Genomic DNA, 7,424 nt, shown 5'->3' on the forward strand with positions numbered 1-7,424 from the left:
TATACACTGCTGGATTGTAGAAAGAAAGAAAGAAAGAAAGGAAGGAAGGAAGGAAGGAAGGAAGGAAGGAAGGAAGGAAAAGCAATTTACAAAAAAGATGAAACTATTGTTGCTACTTTTGCAAATCACAAATATTTATAATTACAATAAAGTATAAGGCTGAATATTTTCCTGATATTTACTATTCCAGAACATCACAAATAAAATCCATCATTTACAAACTTATCTGGTCACTATTCATTTACTCTTTCTTCTGCAGTATACTAATCGGAGCCAGCTCCAGGTTTCTCAGGGCTTATATGGACACTTGGTGTTAGTGTCCCTGTAGGTCAGGAAATCCTATCACCTGCTGACCAAAACACCTAATTCATTCTTTGCCCTCAGTGATTAGGATAAAACAGCTCTGCTTTCCCTCAGTGGCTACAAGCATCAGCTTGCTTTTGAAAAAAGAGAAGAAAAAAGAAGGGTTCCAGTCCCAGGTGCTGTGGGTCCTTGGCTATACTAATTCTGCTTCCAGTTCTTGAACCAGGGAAAGACTTGTTCTCATCACCCATGACTGCTAAGCTTTCTCTGCTGAGGAAATTTCTCAAAAGCTTTTTAACGGTCTTGATGCCCAATGTCTACCAGATCACCCCTATCCACATGCTTATTGACATTCTCAAAGAACTCAGAATGGTTAGTTTGACAGGATGGCCTTGCAAAAGCCATGCTTCTTCTGCTCCAGCAAGACTTGTTCTTCTGTATGATTCAGAATTATATCTGTAATGCTTTCCACCACTTTTCCCAGAACAGATATTAAGCTAATGGTCTGCAGTTTCTTAGATTTTTACACAGTGATTTCTAGGATCTAGCAAAGACTGGTGATACAAACCATCTCAGACATCGAGGTGGGGGTGGGTGGGAGGGGTGTGCTCTCTCACTCCTCCCTGGTCGTCTAGTCCCTTTCAACTGCTTGGCAAGTGGGCTGGGGCACTGAGCAACCAGTGGCAGGGGGGAATCAGGGTAGCAGTGTGCCCCACCTGCCCAGGGCCCCATCAAGCCTGGCTGTGCCACTGAAGAAACTATCAGACAATGTGCTATTAACATATAATAACCAGAGCAGCACATCACATGTCCCCTTTTATTTTTTTTTAGCAGCGGTAACATTCACAACATCTGATTGCTCTGTGCACTCAATCTTCACCCCATGTTTAGTAGCTGGAGAGTCAGTGCATGGGCATTTCAGAATAATTTCTATTAAGAATAAAGGAAACTGCACATACTTTTTTTCAAGAGAAAACAGTCTTATTTTCCAAGTTGAAGAAAATAGGTATAAGCAGCAAATTAAAATAAAATGAACATGCCCAATTGGGTCGGTGGTGCCAATGCTTTTTCAGTTAGGATAACTTATCTAAACTGCACTTTACATTTTTGCTTGCATATGTGTAGGTATCATCAAGCAGAAAAACTGCTTTATCTGTTTCAAAATCACAACAACATCCTATTTGAAGCCACAGTTACCAGTTCTCTATCTTCATTCACGATTGCAAGATTACCGCTCATGATTCTAATCCAGCCCAGTGACAGGAAACCCCACTCCCCTTCCTCCTTTGACATTTCACATACTGTACTTCCCAGCACAGGGCATCACGGTCAGCTTATTATCTGGGGTGGGGGCTTTCTGCTTGCCAGGTGAAGGCAAACACCTTCTCTTCACAACCACCTGTGTTCCAGTGATAACAAATTTTGGGCTCACTGCAGCCTGATAAAGAAGTGGGTCCCCCAAATTCACGCTCGGATGAAATGTAGGTGTGAAAAGCTGAAAGACCACTGGTCAGACTTGTTTGGCCAACGGGTAAAAGAGGTGATATCTGGGAGGTCATTGCCTACAAACACACACAGATTATGCAGTTGTTGAGGCGTTGCAATGAAACAAGACAAGGATGGGGCCCTCCTCACAGTTTACCTGAGCTGAAAGGTGATGAACTCAAGTGAACATGTCTCCTGGTTGCAAGGAAGGGTGGCTAGGGATCCCCTAGGACGGGGGTCGGCAACCTGCGGCTCCAGAGCCGCATGTGGCTCTTTAAAGCCTTTGCTGCGGCTCCGGGGAGGAGGCGATTGGAGGAGGCGAGGAGCGGAGGCGAGGGGAGGAGGCGAGGAGCGGAGGCGAGGGGAGGAGGCGAGGGGAGGAGGCGAGGGGAGGAGGCGAGGAGTGGAGGCGAGGGGAGGAGGCGAGGGGAGGAGGGGAGGAGTGGAGGCGAGGGGAGGAGGCGAGGAGTGGAGGCGAGGGGAGGAGGCGAGGCGAGGGGAGGAGGCGAGGGGAGGAGGCGGAGGAGTTAGTTGCCTGAAGCCCCTTTTTAAACTTAAGCAGGGGGAAGTTTGGTGAATTGTTCTTTCCTTGGGGAAAGCAGGCTGCATTGAAAGGGGCCGTATACACTGGTCACTGTTTTGAAGGGGAGTGAAGAACACACACTCAAAAAAAGGTAACTTGTTAATTTTATTTCTATGAGGAGGAGTAATTCTGAGGGGTCAAACAAATGAATAATAAAAAGGTATTTTTATAATGACGAATGCCTCATTATTAATTATTATTTACATCAGACACTGATTATGATTTATGGTACACTGGGGCCCTGATTAATTTTCTATGGCATTTTGGGGCATTGATTATTGGGCATAGCAAGTTGCGGTTGCGTGGAATTTGTGCTTTGTGACTGTTTGAGGTGGGGGTTTTTTCTTGGGAGGCTGGGCGGCGCGAAGAGAGGGATTATTTTTATAATGACGAGGATGACATTGGGCCCTCATTATTAATTATTATTTGCATCAGGCACTGATTATGATTTATGGTTTACTGGGGCCCTGGTTAATTTTCTGTGGCATTTTGTGGCATTGATTATTGGGCATAGCAAGTCGCGGTCGCGTGGAATTCCACGTGGAGTTAGTTGCCTGAAGCCCCTTTTTAGTTGCTTGAAGCCCCTTTTTAAACTTAAGCAGGGGAAAGTTTGGTGAAAGTTTGGTGAATTGCTGCCAAGGAGTGTGGTGGAGTCTCCTTCTTTGGAGGTCTTTAAGCAGAGGCTTGACAACCATATCTCAGGAGTGCTCTGATGGTGTTTCCTGCTTGGCAGGGGGTTGGACTCGATGGCCCTTGTGGTCTCTTCCAACTCTATGATTCTATGATTCTATGAATAGCTAACGCTTTCCTTGGGGAACGTTATGCAACAGCTTATTGCTGGTCTTTCCCGCCTTTGTAAGCAGGCTGCATTGAAAGGGGCCATATACACTGGTCACTGTTTTGAAGGGGAGTGAAGAACACACACTCAAAAAAAGGTAACTTGTTAATTTAATGTTTATTTCTATGAGGAGGAGTAATTCTGAGGGGTCAAACAAAGAAATAATAAAAAGTGTCAAAAAAGGTATTTTTATAATGACGAATGCCTCATTATTAATTATTATTTACATCAGGCACTGATTATGATTTATGGTACACTTTGGGGCATGTGTAATGGGTCTGAGTTACTCGTGCGTAAACTGCCGCCTCTCTAGGCTTAATTGTCTTTTAAAACCGTTCTGACTGCACAGCCCATCTCCGCGTAGCTGTCTCAGTCGCTAGCAGAATCCGTCTGTGGGCATTTCTTAAACCTCTTCCAGCATAGAAGCTGTCTGACTCCCAGTCGCCTCCTCCTCTCACTGCACGGGAGTCTTCTGCACAGGGAGGGCGTGGCTAGTGGAGGGTTCTACTCACTGATGTACAGAGAAGAATCCCGGAGCTCTCTCTCCGCTTCCCCCATCTGCCCCCCTTTATCCCTGGTGTTGCGCTGATTTCCTCCCCCCTCTACCAAGCTGCTTCTCCCCCTGGTGCTGGGTCCTTTGCCTGCAGAATCTGGGAGCCTCCCCTTCGCCTCTCACTCTGATGTCAGTTCCCTGACATCGGGCATAGCAAATTTTGCTATGGAGCCCTCTGATTTCTAATTACGTCCCTGTTTTGGACCCCTGGTAGGCCAGCCATGGATAAAGGCAAGAAAAGAAAAATTTCTGAAGAAAACAGAATGTTTAATGATACATGGACAGAATCATTTGCATTCTCTACTGACAAGACTGGTTTACCAGTATGCTTAATATGTGGTGAGAAATTTGCAAACAACAAAAAGTCAAATATTGCAAGACATTTCCAGAATAAACACGCAGCCTTTGCAGAAAAATATCCAGATGGAGATGAGAGACGAAAAGCCGTTGCAGAACTTATGAGGAAGGTTGATAGGAGCAAAAATAATTTCAAGAATTGGGTGAAGTCTGCAAATTCCACAACATATGCTAGTTTTGTAGCCGCTCAGGAAATAGTCAAGCATGGGAAGCCGTTCACAGATGGAGAGTATATAAAAGAAGCATTCCTTAAGGTTTCGGAACATCTATACATGGACTTCAAAAACAAGAATGAAATTGTGCAGAAAATCAAAGACATGCCTCTGTCTGCGAAGACTGTTAAAGACAGAACCCTAAAAATGGCAGAAAACATTAGCAAACAGCAAATTCAAGACATTAATTCAGCTGTGGCGTACTCCAACGCCTGTGATGAGTCCAAAGATAAAGGTGATATTGAACAAATAGCGCTGTTCTGCCGATATGTGAACTCTTCTGGGCCACAGGAAGAACTGATTGAGCTGATACCACTAAAAGACCAAACAAGGGGTGAGGATATCTGTAAGGCTGTCCTGGACTTTTTAAGTGCTAAAAAAATAAACACCAACCACCTGGTCTCAGTGGCTACTGATGGGGCACCGAGCATGAGAGGAGCACAGAAGGGCTTTGTGGCTCTACTGCAGAAGGCACTGGGTAGAACGCTGCTGTCATTTCATTGCATCCTGCACCAAGAGGCATTGTGTGCTCAAACATTTCCCCCCGAATGCACAAAAGTGATGGATGTGGTCATTCAGATTGTTAATAAGATAATGGCAAAGGGTTTAAACCACCGCCAGTTTCGTTTGCTATTGGATGAGGTGGAAAGCGGACCTCCTGCTCCACAACAAGGTCCGGTGGTTGTCCAGAGGCGAGGTGCTAAAACGCTTTGTCACATGTTTGGAAGAAGTAAAAACCTTCCTGGCCAGCAAAGAGCTTACCTTTGCTGAGCTGGAACAGCCAGAGTGGCTGGAAAAATTACATTTTATGGTAGACATGACAGCCCATCTAAACACGCTAAATACAACCCTTCAGGGGAAAGGAGGCACAGCCCTGCACATGCTGGAGGAGGTTTTGGCATTCGAGCGCAAGTTGACAGTGTTTGTCAAAGATTTCCAGAGAGGTACACTGTCTCACTTTCCCTCTTTGAGAGAGTTCAAACAAAGTCATGATACGATAAATTTGGAATATTTCAAGTCTGCAATCACCGCAATGCAAAGCTCGTTTGGGAAACGATTCTGTGGGTTCAGAGAGGAAAAAAACACATTATCCTTCCCTGTCACTCCCCTGGCGATCGATCCATCCCTATTGAATATGACTGCATTTCCAGGTGTAAGTCAACCTGATCTTGAGCTGGAACTGGCCGATATAGCCGACAAAGATATATGGGTGTCCAAGTTCAAATGCTTGACCGCTACTCTTGAGGATGTTGCCCGTCAGAAGGCCATTCTGGCTCAGAATCATAAATGGAGTGATATTGAAAACCTTCCCAAACAGGACAAACTTGTATTCGAAACATGGAATGCCATCCCCAACACTTATATAAACATGAAAAAGTATGCATTTGGAGTCCTGTCGATCTTCGGTTCCACATATGTATGTGAGCAGGTCTTCTCCAACATGAACTATATTAAAAACAAACACCGATCACGCCTCACAGATGACAGCTTGCAAGCCTGTGTGAAAATGAAGGTGACGTCTTACAGCCCTGATGTGCAGACACTGAGCACTGAGGTTCAGGAGCAAAAGTCCCATTAACCTGGTTACCTGGTTGTAAATTAAATATTTTAATTAGCTATTTGTCCTTTTTTCTTGAGATTGACAGCTGACTGCACGATCCTGTATATACAGCATTAAGGCAAGAAACAATATATACAGTGTTATATTTGTTTTAAATGTTGCAATGTTTTTGCGGCTCCCAGTTGTTGTTTTTTTGGAAACGGGTCCAAGTGGCTCTTTTTGTCTTAAAGGTTGCAGACCCCTGCCCTAGGAACAGGCTTCAGTAAGCCTCAGGAGAAACTTCTGAGTTGATAGGAGGCAGAATCAGAGGCAGTAGTCCTTCTGCTCACTGCTCACACCATTCTCTGGGCCAGGGGTCAGCACACTTTTTCAGTAGGGGGCCTCAGACCTTGTGGGGGGACCGGACTATATTTTGGGGAAAAAATATGAACGAATTCCTATGCCCCACAAATAACCCAGAGATGCATTTTAAATAAAAGCACACATTCTACTCATGTGAAAACACCAGGCAGGCCCCACAAATAACCCAGATATGCATTTAAAATAAAAGGACACATTCTACTCATGTAAAAACACACTGATTCCCAGACCATCCGCGGGCCAGATTTAGAAGGTGATTGGGCTGGATCTGGCCCCACGCCTTAGTTTGCCTACTCATTCTCTGGGCTGTGAGAGGGCAGGCTGGGATGAGGGGGGGATGTTATCTATGATGGCTGACTGACCTATCAGGTAACATAGAGGGAGTGGATTGGTCAGGTGGGTTGCGGGGGGGGGGGGGTTGAGCTAAAAGGTCTGGTTGGCCAGGAGCCCTATTATAATTGGTCTGTGAAACCGTCTCTCTCCCTCCCCCCACTTTTCCTTAGGTGTCCCTGTGTGGGATCCTCCCCCCCTTCCAAGTGTGGGAACACACCCTGGATTCGAACCAGGGTCCCCTCTTCTATCTCAGTGGGGCTCCCAGTGGGGTGTCACGGTACTTCTCTGTGGAGCACCCAGTTTGGTTTTGACTCCAGGAGTTCCCTCACTTTGGCCCCTGACATGGCTGGTGGGTCTCAAACTCGCACCTCCTGCTTCTCAAGTGATGCAGTGAGCTATGGGAGGTTGCTGTGGCTGCCTAGGTGGGTCTACTTTGCAGTGGTGGCTTAGGAGTGATTTCAGTTGAATTGGCAGCGGTTTGGATTACAGTGATCTGAGGACTTTGCTTCCAAGAAAGCTCAAAAAAAGTTCATGTCATAAAACAGGATATTACTGAAGAGAAAGGACTCATCAGCCAGTAATCACTGTCTTGTTATCTATCAGTGAACTGGCTCACACCAATTCACCTTATGTCCCTCCCATCGCATATGGAGGTAATGATTTCATTTGTTCATGACTTGTATTAATGTGTTTATAGTTAAGTGGTGATATATAACATATTGAGCAATATTCTCCACTGCAGTTATAATAAAATGGACCACAACAAATTGGTTTCATTTGCAGCTTCATGATGTACAGAATTATTCATGAGGTGCTTTCTTACCTGTAAAGGTAAAGGT

At 45.2% G+C, this 7,424-nt stretch overlaps 1 long non-coding RNA gene across 1 annotated transcript; it reads left to right on the plus strand.

The window, feature by feature from the left end:
- The first annotated feature begins 3,225 nt into the window (after window positions 1-3,225).
- LOC310850579 lies at window positions 3,226-4,101 on the plus strand. The gene is made up of 2 exons (XR_014567377.1): window positions 3,226-3,306; window positions 3,977-4,101. It is a non-coding gene; the product is annotated as an uncharacterized lncRNA (long non-coding RNA).
- The last annotated feature ends 3,323 nt before the right edge of the window (window positions 4,102-7,424 follow it).

This window comes from Podarcis gaigeae (genome assembly GCF_964106915.1).
Source record: "Podarcis gaigeae genome assembly, chromosome: 8".
Classification (NCBI taxonomy): Eukaryota; Metazoa; Chordata; class Lepidosauria; order Squamata; family Lacertidae; genus Podarcis; species Podarcis gaigeae.